The sequence below is a fragment of the Polypterus senegalus genome, chromosome 13 (genome assembly GCF_016835505.1).
Source record: "Polypterus senegalus isolate Bchr_013 chromosome 13, ASM1683550v1, whole genome shotgun sequence".
Lineage (NCBI taxonomy): Eukaryota > Metazoa > Chordata > Cladistia > Polypteriformes > Polypteridae > Polypterus > Polypterus senegalus.
Window position 1 is genome coordinate 130,039,445 of NC_053166.1, and position 13,670 is coordinate 130,053,114.

At 39.2% G+C, this 13,670-nt stretch overlaps 1 protein-coding gene across 3 annotated transcripts in view; it reads left to right on the forward strand.

Annotated features, from left to right (window-relative positions):
- Positions 1–1,548: 1,548 nt before the first annotated feature.
- elfn1a (extracellular leucine-rich repeat and fibronectin type III domain containing 1a) overlaps positions 1,549–13,670 on the forward strand; it is an 858,957-nt gene continuing 846,835 nt past the window's right edge. For 2 of the 3 annotated variants that reach the window (XM_039774325.1, XM_039774323.1), the window contains exon 1: positions 8,879–10,075. The gene's annotated coding sequence lies outside the window, so the exon portion shown is untranslated. Of the gene's footprint in view, positions 1,940–8,878; positions 10,076–13,670 lie in introns of those variants that run through there. The other variant, XM_039774324.1, reaches the window with a different exon arrangement.

The window sequence follows — 13,670 nt, forward strand, 5'->3', positions numbered from 1 at the left end:
GGCTTAGGGGATGTAATCATTACGAGATCTGTCCAACCATGTCCGTACCTTAACAATAAAGAAGAATTAAATGGAGAGTGTCATAGCTGCTTGGGGCTATATGTGATGCTTTAGCATGTCTGCAGAACACAACATTTGTAAACCTGCATATTTCAAGTAAGGGTTGCAAGGCGCCAGATCCTATTCTGCCAATATCTTTCATCAATTTCCAGAAGTATCCACAGTATACTTTAACACATAATTAGTCCTGCCAGTATCAGGCTATAGACTGGAGTACTGCTTCATGGTAGATCACACATACTCACTCATCCAAGCCCTGTGCAAGGAAGCCAATAGACTCTACATTGATATCTTTATGATGAAACCGTGAGCATAGTCAGGAATTAATTGTAACCTGAAAGCCTTCTTTAGGACCCTGGCTACGTCTATGGTGTCCACACTCACACAAGGAGAACATTGACCATGCTGAGATTTGGACATTCTCTTTTGCTAAAAATGCTGAACATCAACACAATCAGTTTTATGAAGACATCACATGGGGCTAACAGAGCTGTGAGCCTGCTGGTTGCCTGTTACCCCTTTAAGACTGAACGAGGCATAGATGCCATAAGTTCAGTATTCCAGGCGTGGCATTTAAACGATTCTCCGTGTAAGGCTCAGGGGGAGTGGTATGACATATTTTTTCTTTTTCTTAATATGTGCTGATGATGTTGCAGGGCCTCGCTTTTGAAAGGCACTGCTTGCATTATGAACATTGATTAGAGAGTTAATTGACTGTTGAAATTGTATACTTTCGGTCAAGCGGATTTTTCCATTGGGAAAAAACACGCGTGCCAATTACACCCAGCAAATTAATAATACACACAGTGTTGCGAATGTTTCACCTCGTCAGAGAAAAAAGTTAATTAATAAAAATAAAAATCACTCACAGTACTATATATATATATATATATATATATATATATATATATATATATATATATATATATATATATATATATATATATATATATATATATATATATATATATATATATGGTATTTATATATATGCATGCCATTCTTCATCATGTTTAATCATCCTCAATCTGGAGGCATGGCACACCAATTCATGCTGTCTAATTGAACCTGCCACCTAACTGGTTCATGAAAGACAGTGTGGCCATGAACCAAAAATGAAACATGTAGTATTCCTCCGCATTAATATATTACAAAACAGCGGCGTTGTGCATAATGTTATGTGGGTTCGATTTAAAAAAAAAAATAGAGTGGCACTGAAGTGCTCTTCGTCAGGCACACACAATTTGAAATAAGAATTCCAATGTAAGGATCCCGTGCAGCAACTTTACTCCCATTTATAGACAGTGAATGTCATACAATCTGATTAGGAGATTTAACTTCTGTCCTAAAAGACTTTAGGATCACCACGCTTTCGCAATCTATCTATCTATCTATCTATCTATCTATCTATCTATCTATCTATCTATCTATCTATCTATCTATCTATCTATCTATCTATCTATCTATCTATCTATCTATGAGTTTGAATATTAAACCACTATAACGACAGTTAAAATGTGGTATCACCTCCGTTCTTTAAGAGAAACTCAGCGTCTCCGAAGCGCGATGGATACTCCTGACTCCGGATCTGTGCGGAATAAATAAAAGCAAGGAGCAACAGAGCTTTCAATCAGGGTTTTGCCTTGAATTAATCACCTTCTGTTTAATGGATCTTTGAGGTTCGCGCTTGACGCAGTGAGGAGCTGCAGCTCTTTCTATTCTCAGGCCGTGAACAGCCCTGGATTTTCGGCTAGAAATTCGCTGTCTTCCGTGAATATTTCTTGGGGGTTCCGAGTGACATCGAAACTCCCTTGAATTGGATGTGACCTGGAAACTCCTGGTTACCCTGCCTGCTGTGAAAAGAAAAAGAAAAAAAAAGGTAAGCAAGATCGTCTTTTGAATGTGCTTGCGCCGAGGGTTGTTGCCGCTTCGCTTCTCCGTCGATACACATCTGTGCTGCAGTAAAGATTTAAAAAGAATATTTTAGCCCGGAAACCACCTCGATTTTTCCCTTCTGTATTGGCTTTCCAGTTACATTACATACGAAGGAAAAATAAGACATGCTGCTATCTGTTTCGTGAGCGGAGAGAGGCGATGTCCGATCCCGAGCCTAGAGAAGTTGTACATCATGCTTATTTTATTTGAAACGCCGATGACCGGAAAATATGCAGCCGAAGATATTAAATATGTTTTCTGTGTTACTTTCATATTCCAGATATATGCATTTAATTGTATGTCCTATAAAATAAACCCAGCAGAGATCGCTGTTTGACTTTATTTCTCCAAGCGTTTTGTTTAAAAGCTAATGTACAGGACATGGATCTTTTCATCTGGCTTCTTTTTTATAACATATGTCGTGGTAATCAGAGACCACATCTGAAAAACACTGAGGTGTCCAAATTGAACTAGCAATTGAAGAAGTATCTTAAAAGTTTACCCGAATCTACATGGTGCTATGTTAGTGTTACTGGTGTTTGCGATGTTTTGTGCATTCTCTCCGTTTTAAGGTACACATTTGCATCTGTTTAAAGGGCGTTGTTAAGCTGTGTGCAATAACAAAATAGTACTAGGCGTTCTTTAATTACAGTCAGATTTCAGCACCACAGGGGCGGATAGCGTTTCGTGCCGCTAGAGTTCGCTTCAAGCCTTTCTGTTTCCTGACCATCCAATTTCACACACGGTATTAGGTAGACTATACAGTAGATGAAGTGTATTAAAAGTTATGATGAAACGTTTCAAAAAGTCATATGTCTTTAAAAGTGTCTTTAGTTAAATGACGTAACTTTGAATGCGGAAGTCAACATTTTTTTTTACAAATGAAAAGTTTACAAGGCTTTCGTTCCCATTACCGCCTAAAGGAAGAAGCCTTTTGTCTTGAAAGTGCGCTCGAGATTATCAGACGGTCCGTTTATATCCTACATTCTTTTATTTGCTCAAAGTTCTAAGCTTTCGTAGTTGGCATCTTTTGCCATGGCGAATACTGTAAGTGGCGATATCTAAAATATAATTTTTTCTGCGATTCTATGTGTTGAATTTGTGATTTTTATTTGGCTATGATTTAAAATGTTTGTTTTATTTGTCAAATATTACAATTGTCATCTTCCTGAAAAAGAGGTGAAACTTGTTCAAACTCGAAGTGCATTTTACAAAATTGAAATAGTTGGCTATACCGTTCATGCACCGATGATATTACTTAATTTGCATTTCATTTTCTAGGCATCGTTAGCAGCGACTAACAGCTTAACTTTAGATGAATGAATAAATAAATGAATAAATGACTGACTGACTGACTGACTGACTGACTGACTGACTGACTGACTGACTGACTGACCGAATGAATGAATGAATGAATAAATAAATGAATGAATGAATAAATGAATGAATGAAGAGATGTAATACGGGTGCATAACAATTAATGGTTTAGAAATCATACATGAATTAACCAGAACTACAAATAGTGTATTCATGCAGGAATGACAGACCTGAACGCTATGCTCATTTCCTTTGCAATGTTCATAAAGGGCGACATGCACTCCTACATTATGCGCCACTGTGAGATTTATCATAAAACGCAGTGGCAAGTCTGAAAAGGGTTTTAAACACGGTGCAATGTTCTTGTAATCTACAGGAATATATAAAGCCCCGAATTTTCCATTTTGTGATGTTTTAAAGATTTGTAAACTTAATTTTTGAGAGGTGAAGAGAAAAAGAGCTTTGAAGTAGATTGCGCCATCAATTAAATCTTTGCCTTTCAAAATAAGTTCTTATCTGGGAACCTGTGGCTTCCTTTTCTGTGCATGTAGTTCATTTATATTCATAGAAGCTAAGTCAAATAGAGCCTGGGAGCATCTTAAAAGGTTGCCCTTTCCTAGCAATGCAGTCTAAGAACATTTTATTCTCATCTTTACTTCCTATATTGTTCCCCAAAAAACATTTTTTTATAGATTATTAGGAAAAAGTGCCACATAAATAGAGTTATACAGTCTAAGACGGTAGATTTTCTAACTTTTTAAAATCCTGCTTTACACTGCACACTGTGATTATCAAAAATACATATATATTGCAGCTATATTCGGATTTGTTAATTTATTTTATCCTAGCTTGGACTACTTAAAACAAATTACTGCATACTACTGCTAGTTTCATCTTGAAATATGTACGTGTATTGGGTTTATTGCCTTTCCTTTTCCAAAATTATCTAGCGTGTTATGCATGGTGGTGCAGAAACCCTGGATTTTGACTTGAAAGAAGTCCTCACAAGTTACCTGTTCCTGTAATATATTAGATAGATGATAGATAGATAGATAGATAGATAGATAGATAGATAGATAGATAGATAGATAGATAGATAGATAGATATGAAAGGCACTATACAAGATGCTATATAATACAGATCGATCACTCTGAAAGACATAGATAGATGGATAGATAGCAAAAATGCAGGCATAGTCCTAACGAATGATGTCCTAACATATTTTGCATATGTGAAAAAGTTTCCTTAGTTTAGTAAATGAAAAGGCTTCTTAGGATGAATATAATCAATAGGGTTTTATGGACATTTATCATTAAGTGCCACAGACGACATGTATTTTGCTAAATTGTGTTAATTTACATATCTCAAACAGTAATGCAAAACACTGAATTATCAGTTATGCAATGTTGCACTTCCATGCATTCATTCTTTATTAAACCAGCTTAATGAAGTTTGGGTCGCAAAAGCTGGAGCCTGTCCTGCAATGCACAACTGTTCACTTTAATGTTCCCTGAACCTTAACGATCCAAATAATAAGTTTTCAATACGCGTATATGCAGAAATATAAACACTACAGAACGTGTCGTTCTTACAACACACTATATATAAAGAGAATATACCTTGACCTAAAACGTTTATTTGTTCATCGATAAAAATACCAATCTAAATAAGTTTCAGCTGGAGACATTTCCTCACTTCAATACTGTAGTCTCACCGAAGCAAAACTTGAAATGAGACCTGACTGACTTTGTCTGTCCTGAACTAATCTACCTAATGTCCTCACAGGTGAGGTTGAACCTGATGACTTTATGCTGATAGTTATTAAAGAGTATACTGTATACGTTTTCTGAGGTGTGCACATTCACGATACACACTGTACTGTGTATATTAAGAATTATAGAGGCTTAATTCCACTAGAAGGAATTCTAAGGTAGCTCCTCCATGACCCTGCTCAGGGTAAGTAGGTTTGGAAAATGGATGGATAGATGGATAGGTTGATGGAATTCTACAGTATTCCTCACATAACAGGAGAATGTGTTTAGAATTACATTCAATTAAATTGGTTATTTCATATAGGCAGCACAACAACAGTTTTAGGGGCTTTTCACTGACAACTCTTTCGCCACATGAGCCCAAAATGTATGTGACTGGATTAGAACCTCTGTTTGGTTCAAGTCTTCAGATAACGGATGCTACCAGCTGAAACCTTGGTTTCTTCAGAGGTATGCTGTCAGGGCATATCGTGCTTAAAGTCCATAGAAACAAATTTCAAACCACAGCGGGCAGTGATGAACCTCTCGGTTTACCTGATATATCTCGCTATAACGTTTCTTTGCGGGATCCAACTAGATTCATATTTCCAAATGTCATTCAGTGGCCAAACAACACCTCAGATCAGCCCGCTGAAAACTTCAAACGCAAAAACTGAGAATTCTGAGTAATATAATTTGGTTGCTATAGTAACAGTGTCGCCGATACGCTTTGATTTTTTTTTATCCATCATACAGTATTGATGTTGCTCTTAAGGAGGGTATAAAATACACATTTAGTTGTAAAGAGGAAAAATGTCAAAGTGATATGCAAGCATTAACACCAGATCAGCATTGTAATGAACGCTGCACTCGCATCCCAGCGGCAGTTCTCATCGTCGTGCCCGACAAGCACCCGCAAAAACTTCGCGGGCAAGTCTTAGTGTGTGCCAGACTGAGAGTGCCACGGGCAACGTCAGAAGTGATATTAGTGCCTGAAAGGAGGAGAAAAAAGACAGTCTCTATTATTAGGTGAAGACTACCGTTTTACGAAGTGGTGTGTTCTATAAGAAAAAGTGAAAGACGTGGAAAACATGCAGTCGGGTTTTTACAGATTCATCTTCGCCATACTACACTTAAAAAATAAATCACTAGAATCAAATGAATGGCATTTAGTCAGCTATTAAATTAACGTGCATTTCATTCGGAGTATCTGTATTACTTTGGTTCAGGGCACAAGTCATGAATGAATTGCATTGACTGCTGGATTTGAAGTCTTTGTTTATAGTGAGCACTTCAAGTGAAACTACTGTATACGAATGACAGGCACTTTAAAATAGATAGTAAAGGCACTATATTAGAAAAAGATGGTGTTGAAAGCTGATATATAGATAATGAAAGGCAGTAGATAGATAGATAGATAGATAGATAGATAGATAGATAGATAGATAGATAGATAGATAGATAGATAGATAGATAGATACTTATTTAAAAATAACGTTTTTCTAATTGCATTTTATGGTGCGTAGTTCCTGTTAGAAACATTTCTTGACAAAACACCATTTTATTCTGGAAACGGTTCTTTGATAATGAAGTTGGTTAATTGTCCATTGAAAAACTCCCTAATATGCACAAAAAGCTGAAATCTTAAACGTATGGTAGGCTAAATAGCAGGACTCTAGCAGATTAAGAAACATGGACATAGACTATGTTATTCAATACATCAAGAGTTCTGTTAAAATATAACCCATTGGCATTTCACACATTTGTTACCATCTATTCATGGTTATTTATTCCATGGTGCTTAATTACGGATCTGAGTAAATAAAGGTTCTTTCTGGAACATTCATGTGGATGGGTCTTTGAGGAACAAAAATTGTTCCTCATAACATTGCGAAGAACCATTCCGCCACGTTTATTTTTAAGACGATAGATAGATAGATAGATAGATAGATAGATAGATAGATAGATAGATAGATAGATAGATAGATAGATAGATAGATAGATAAGGCACTATATTAGATAGATAGATAGATAGATAGATAGATATGTAAGGCACTATATAAGATAGATAGATTTGTAAGGAACTATATAATATAGATAGATAGATACATATGTAAGGCACTATATAATATAGATAGATAAATAAGGCGCTATATAAAACAGATAGATAGATAGATAGATAGATAGATAGATAGATAGATAGATAGATAGATAGATAGATAGATAGATAGATAGATAGAATGTCTTTATGTGTCCCCAGGTGGTGAATGTGGCCTTTTCCAGAAGCTGTTTAAATATATAGCAGTCATGTCATTTTGTAACCCACTTAATCCAAAGCAGGGTCGCGGGGGCTACTGGAGCCTGTCCCTGCGAGCACAGGGCACACTTGTCAAGCAAGACAGTGTAGATTAAGTTGAAGAGGTCGTTCTACGTCTTTTATAATTTATTCTGGACTTGACTATTGCAGGTTTTATCGCTTTCTCCCTGCCTCTATAGTACGATGCTTTGTGTTACCAGTTAACACTGAATGAAATATTTATTGGTTTCAAAACTGGACAGAGACCATTAATAACACATTTCAAAGTTAACTGTCCTGGTCTGTTCCTGTGATAATTATAGTAATGGTGCTTGAACAGAGACATGAAATCAAAATCATTTTGGGGAGCTCTACTCCAGGGTCTGTGGCCGCTGCATTGTCACACTGTTGTAAAGATGCCTATGATATGCCAATTTGCAAGTGACCTTTAAAGATCCGAAAATAAATTAAAACTGTTGGGGTCAGATGGCAACAACCGGGCATGTTTTAAAAATAAAATACGAAAAGTGTTTGATGAAGTACACGTTTATCTGTGGAGTCAAGAGAAGGTGTTTGATTCATGTAACGACCGTAAAAATAAAGGCAGAAAAGCGAAAAATCTGTACAACTCCTTGGAAATATTATCTAAAGTGCGTGAACTTGCTGTGTCCGTGCGCAGCGCGCTCCACGAGGGGCTCTTCGAGGCACTCTGTCCCAACTTTAAAATACGTCAGTATCATGGAGTAGGTCCGGTCTATGCCACTGTTGCTTTCTTTCTTTTTCTTTTTCTTTGAAGATAGAATATGTCCGTTTCCCAAGTTGCGCTGGAGACTTCTCATTGCTCGACACCGTTTTATAGACAGATTTAACGCACTGCAGTTCTAGAATTAGTTATATCAGAAATGCCCTCTTTTTTTTTTTTATAAAGGGCAGTACTTAAAACTTTTATCGCTTTAAACAGGTCTCCTTTAAAGTAATTTACAGGATACGGACTCCCTAGGCGTATTTAGTGCTACTGGGGAGCTCCCTCTGTGTATTGCAATTTTGCCGTGGAAAACTCCTTAGAAGTCTGCTTGAAAGACAACATCATCACAGGCGCGCTTTTATTTATTTGCCATTTCACGGTAGTCTTCTGCATTATAGACTTGACTTTGGTTATTATACGATATTTCCTATCTCACTTTGAGACTGAATTCCTACCTCCCCTTTCCCCAGGAGTAAATTGCCATTCCCAAACAGCGTTCGTAATAAGGGCCAGTTAACTATCATTGAAAACAATTCCGCTGACGAGACAAAATTCTTGAGCTGCTGCATTCGTCTGAGTTACATGCTGCGTTAATCCCAATGTCAGCCGCGTTATTTAATGCTTAAAATGATAAAACACAATAGCGGAGTTCTTCACTTTCGATTGTATGAATGTGAATGTGTAGGCGTATGAGTAAGTGATAGAAAAAAAAATCGCCTTTCTGTTTTGCTTGGGATTCAATGGGTACGTAGTGCTGCCTGTGCACACATCTCCTTCCGTCTCCGTTTCCCTCGTTCTCTTTTATCTTGATTTGCTGTCTGTGGATTGAGTCAGCTGTTTTGTATGCTGGAAGCTTTGGCTGAGCGCTTTGTTGAGGGGAGATAGATCGTGCTGTGTATACCGAAAGAGGATGGCGCTTTACAGGAGCCAGTGTCGGGGCAAAAGGAACCGAATCTCAAATCCCAATTAAGAGCCGCATTCCTGCAACGCACAGAGGTTAGAGTCCCAGATGGAAAACGACAGAGAGGATCTCCGTGTTGATCGCTGACAACGCTCTGACGACTAGATTACTTGAACTGATAATTAAATATTGACACCTTGGGGTTACTCTGTCTCTGTGGTCAGTGTGGAGGGAATTAAACAAAAGTGCCAGATTGTCGCGACATTATTACTTACCGTACAGCAGAAAAGTAGACACGGCAAAAATGAGATGCAACGAGTAGCCGAACATTATTATGCAGCCCGGAAACGTGACCACTAACGCCGTAGCGGGCCCTTTGGCTTCTGAATATTTATTTGGTTTCTAGTCAGGGCAAAGGAAGCCTTGGGAAACTCTTTATGAAGACTGAGGTATTTAAAGAGGAACTCGAACACGGAAACCATCAAAGGGTCATTTCTCCAGAAAGCTGTTTTATTTTTGGTTGTCTGGTTATTGAATGGGCACGGTAGACTATTAAAGGGACCTGAAAGGACAAGCGCACAACTTAAGCCAATCAATGAAGACAAACAGGCGGATGCTTTAAATGAAGGGGACGGGCACTGCATGCCAATCAAGCGTGATTCAAGACAGTTAAGAATGGAGGGTCCTTGTCATCTGAAAGGTGCTGTGATTCTACAGGCATGCTGCTGAAGCCTGTGCTGTACGGAAGCTGGCAGTGAACACGTGGATTTCATTTACCGGCCGCGACTTTGCTTTCTTTACATTCCTTCACGCCGCGCTTTCGGTGACTTGTGGATGACTTTGGGCTCCAGCTGTAAAATACCTATGGATATAGAAACGGCACAGAAGAAGCCACTCGATTTCGATTTCGTATTGTCACGCAATAGAACCTTAATGCAAGGCAACATTTACTGAAAACTGATTTTTGAACTCTTGAACATTCCGAAACGGACGGATAAGAGCTTCCCTGAAAGGCACTTACTGGACTTTATTCTTCTACTTTCTTGCTTATGTTGCTCGTATACATGAGGTAAGTGCTGTTCTCTACAATTTGCACCACTAGACGCGTCTGTATGTGTGCCTTGGTGTTCAATGCATACGTTTTGTATGCACGCGATATGCAGACTTTACAGCAAATTGTGTCACTGATCTATCTAATATATAGTGTTCTCAGATTCTTTATTTTTATTGTAATAGTCAGAGGAGTGAAAAAGTCTTGTCCTTTTTAGCGCAGCAAGAGTAATCAAACTTCATTTGTATAAATGTAATGACGCTTTGGAGTCGACGACCTTAACAATGACATCCACTTCATATTAATTCTCTCATAATTGTGAATACAGTTATCGGTCTATCTGTCCTTGTATAGTGCCATTCATGTCTGTCTGTTATATAGCATTTTCACTTCTGTCTTCCTTGAGTAAAAATACTTTGTTCTGGCTAGGATAATTGCTTCGCTCCCTGTGACTTTATCGTGTTACAAATATTTAATATATTGTAACGTTTCACTTGTGTTAATGTTTAAGTAGCCCATGCTGCATTATCGGATAGGTTCACTTGTTTCTTATGGCTCGCGTCATGATACCCGGCCGCCTGAGTTAAATTTAATATAGCGTGGGATGATCTCGACTACTCGGATATTCACCTTCCCGTTTTAGGATTTTTTAGGTAGAGTTTCGGCATCATTTTCCTCTTTAGCCTATCAAGAACACAGACTTGTATTCATTAATATTTTATCCAGGAGCTGTTTTATGGGGTACCCAAATGTTTAGTATAGCAGAATCGTCATGAAGCGGGTTTTCTAGTGTTATAATAACATAAATACCGTAAATGTTGTTGTTTATTATTATTAAAAATATCATCTTGAAGATAAGTCCATGTTAGTGCAGTATATAGCGACTTTGGTGGAAAGTGAAGGTGCGGGCTTTGCACTTTTACGCACTAGTTGTTACTGAAACGTTACCCGTCCTTTTGTAAACGAGAAGCCGCTGAGGTGCACGTGCAATATCAGTTAACATGATGAAGTTCCTTTTTTATTTTAATTTTAATTTAAATATATACAAACTACACAAAGAGTGCTTCGCTTCTAAAACGGCAACGGCCGTACAGTCGCCAACAACTGACTGGTAGCGTGTAAGTCTGAAATGCATCAATTCCTGCTGTAGAGCAGTCCGTCGTTAAAGCCAACTAAATCGATAGCAGCACAAAGTTGGACCGGTGCTGTATAGCGCTCGGATCGGACGGGTAGATTGCGGGCCCTCACTTTCCAGTCCAGTAGTGTTGCTCTGGAAGGCGGTGATTAGAGTTATAAGTCGATATCGGTGATCGAGGCAGCAGCAGCCGCCTTCTCCTCCTCCTCGGTATGAGTAGTCCGCGCCATTACTTGCGGTCAAGCCTCCAGTGTGCCGCATACTTTTGTGAGCTCCGTAAATTATACGAGATTGCAGTACGGCGCCCATGCAGCGATCGCCTGGACTACGTGAGCGCTGTCAAGTGGACTCTGGAGATTATGGTAATAGCTGGTCGATATTCCTTCTCTTTGCCATACCGGGCGAGACTGTCTCATTTTGGCACACTTCCTGAATAACTGATGCTGTTTGGGGGTTTGGCTGTCAGAATCCAATTGATTTCTCGTGGATAAGGTTAGAGCGAGAGGTTTGCAATTACAATGAGAACCTGATGGAGAAAGAGAGGGTGCGCACTTTGTAAAAGCAAATCGTTAGAGGGGAAGACAAATTACATGTAGCTTGTACCGATGCAACTCCCTTTAACAGTCAATAAAATAATTCGTTTAATTAGTCTTTTAAACTTGACATCTTTTCGAGATGCATAAGGGGAAGGTAGGAGTGGCGGAGTTGCAGGAGGGTGCATTGGGGATAGAGTCACTCAAATTTCATGACGACCTTCTCGGACAGCGCATGGAAAGTAATATATAACGAACGGGAACAAGTTTAAGTTAATGGCGCGATGCAGCCTGGATGTGACAGACACTGTGCAGCATGAAGAGCGGCGTTGTCGCTTGTAGGACGTGCTATTCAAAAGTGAATTATTTCATTTAAGAGAGAATTGTGAAGTTCCCCACATGCATCTAAAGCACCCTAGGCGCACCAGAAGCTTGCAGCCAATAACCAAGCCATTACATGCACACTGACCTCCTTTTCCCGGGTTAGTCCTTGCAGGGAAAAGCTCCAGCCAATCCACCATGATATAACGGAAAACTGAGTGAGTGAATGGATGATTCACTATGTTTGAAATAACTGTTTCTCATATCACAAGTTTCAGTAATTGAAATAAAATGGAAGACGTGTATTGCCCTGTACAAGAGCATCGATAGACTGCAGTATATAAAAGCTGTTACTTTCTCCAGGCATTCTCTCAATCCAGTGGATTTAGAAAGTATTCAAACCCTTTCTGCACACTTGATTGAGTTGGAGGTTTAATTTTAAATGGATACATTTTTGCCTGTCAATGACCCATGATGGCAAAGTGAAAACCTGCTATCAGAAAGGTTTGGAAATTCATTAAAAATTGAAATTGCTTGTTCATTGAAGTATTTAGACCCTTTACTGTGGCACTTCAGATGTGGTCGGTGCATCCTGTTTGCTTTAATTCCTCTTGAGAGGTGTTTCGAACTTGATTGGAATCCACTGAATTGTTTGGGCATCATTTAGAAAGGACCACCACACCTGTTTATAGAAGGTCCTTAAAGTCCCATTGCATGTCAGGACAAAAACCAAGTCATGAAGTCCAAGGAGCTCTCTGTAGACCTCCATGATAAAGTTGTGTTAAGGCATAGATCAGAAAACGGCGATGAAACCATTTCTAAAGCTTTGAGTGTTCCCAGCAGCACAGTGACTTCAATAAGTGAGAAATGTTTGAAATCACCAGGTCTCCTCCTGGAGTTGACTGTCTAGCCAAACTGAATAATCAGGCAAGAAGTGTCTTAGTCAAGGAGATGACAAAGAACCTGATGGTCACTCCAACATAGTTTCTAAAGTCTTCTGCTGAGATGGGAGAACCAGTTGGAAGGATGACCATCTCAGCACCACTCCAGCAATCAGGAGTTTATGGTAGAGTAACTGGACAGAATCCACCATTTAGTAACAGGCGTATGACAGCCCACTTGGAGTTTGCCAAATGGGATTTAAAGGACTCTGAGAGCATGTGGGAAAAGATTCTCTGGTGTGATTAAACAAAATGTGAACTCTTTGGGTAGAACTTCGAGCACAATATCTGCTGAAGCCCTGGCACTGCTCATTGGCTGCCTAATACCATCCCTATGATGAAGCATCAAGCTATTTGGGTGCCACTCATTGGCCGGGTCAGGGAGACTGGTCCGTATTGAGGGAATGAACCCAAATACATGGAGGTTCCGTCTGCACCAGCGTGCACAGGACCCCAGACTGGGTGACTATTCACCTTTCGGCCAGACAATAACCCAAAGCAAACGGCCAAGTCAATGCTGGAGCGGCTTTGGGACAAATCTCTGACAGTCCTTGACTGGTCCTGCCAAAGCCCAGAATTAAACTCCATAGAACATGTGGGGAGAGACTTGAAGATGGCCGTTTACAGGAGCTTCCTGTCTCCCCCAAAGAAACTTGGAAGGACCTGCCAGGAAGAATGGGGAA